Below are 1,694 nucleotides of genomic sequence, written 5' to 3'. Positions count from 1 at the left end.
CACTCTATTTTCTAATAAAATAAATAACAAGCCTTTTCCTGCTCCAGGAAGTTTCCTTCACATCTCCAGAGAGGAGGGGAAGAAAAGACAGATGGGTGGGAGAAATCTAATATCCTTAATAATTCTTATCCCTACCCCTCCACCCCCACCTAGCCTGTGTGGGGCGATACTGGGGGAGAAAAAGCCAGACGTGAACACCCCCAGCCCCATGGACCCCTCCAGTCCTGTGGGCTGGTGGAAGAGAACAAGGACCAGAGGAACCTAGAGGGGTATGCCAGAAAGACTTCCTAAGCAGAAGGCATTATAAATGGGGCTTTGAGGTTTGAGTAGGAGTTTGCAGGCTGGATATGGGCATGCCAGGCAGAAGGATGGTGAGTTGTGAGTTCTGTAAGAAAGCAATTAGTCCACAAACACTGATTGAGCACCTACTGTATGCCAGGCTGTAGAGACACAGCTATGAGCAAGAGAAAGCTCTTAGAAGCCGTGAGGCTGTGAAGTCAGAAGGTGTGGGTTTAGAGCCTGCCTGGCCCCCAGTGGCTGCGTGTCTGAACTAGTGACTTGACCTCCCCAGGCCTCATCTGTAACCCACCTCACTGGCTGGTTGTGAAGAGGTCACATACCTTGAAGAGTACCTGGTACAGAATAAGTACCCCAGAAGTGCTGGTATTCTTTTATTTATTGGGGGTCCTGGGGTGGAGGGTGGTCCTAAGTGCAGGTGTGCAAGGGGTAGCCCGAGGTGGGCCCAGGACAGGTGTGGTAATCAGCATGCTGTGGTGGAGAGCAGGGCTGAGCTTGATGGAAAGTCCTGGGTCCCAGTGGACATGTGGGTATGCTGGGTGCCTGACCCTGAAGACCATGAAGATTCCAGCGACCAAGCCAGGACCAGATGGAGCTCAGGAAGCAGAAAGCAGGATTTGGCCTGTGTGCTCTGATCCTCCCACTCTGTCCTCCAAAGTCAGGGTGTGTGTGATGGGGGGGGGGGCGGCTGTGCCTCAGTTTCCTCCTCTGTAAAATGGGGGAAATTCTCTAGTTGGGAGAGGTCTGGGGAGCATCCTCAATTCAGAGCAAGTACACGATCAACACTGTCTGTATGAAGGGCAATTACTCTAGTCCCTGCAGCAAATGGGGGCATTTCAGGCAGTGATGTCACCAGCACACACACTTCACTGCCTCCAACAGCTAGGATTTTGGAGCCACTGGAGGTGGGTCCTTTCCCTTTCTGGCCCTCAGCTCCTCAGCTGCAAGTTCATAGTCCACACTCGCCCTATGGGGCTCTGCGGTTCCCTGAGCTCATGGGCCCCATAAAGAAGCTAGAATCAAACATCTGAGCCTATGGGATTGTCCCCTCCATCCAGGTCTTTGCACACATGCGTGCATGAGTGCGTGCATGCTCAGTGGCTTTGAGCCTTCTAAGACGGTCCCTTTGCTGGTCCTGTGGCTGAATGGCTAGGGTGCCATATCCATACTGTAGGCCACTGAGTGAGGAGATACTGTTTGCCACGGCTCTGAGCATTATCTGGGTTTGGGTTCTGGCCCATCTGATAAGAGACAGGAAAATGGCACCTCCTGGTGGCTTTCATTTGCTTTCTTTGGGTCACCAGTGAGGCTGGGCAACCTTTAAAACACAGAAGGCCTTTCTGGGTGCAGCCTCTTAAGTGCCCGGACATTCAGAGCTGGTGTGACATGTACCTACC

The sequence above is a fragment of the Mesoplodon mirus genome (assembly GCF_964341445.2).
Source record: "Mesoplodon mirus genome assembly, chromosome: 5".
Classification (NCBI taxonomy): domain Eukaryota; kingdom Metazoa; phylum Chordata; class Mammalia; order Artiodactyla; family Ziphiidae; genus Mesoplodon; species Mesoplodon mirus.
This window is presented reverse-complemented; position numbering follows the sequence as displayed.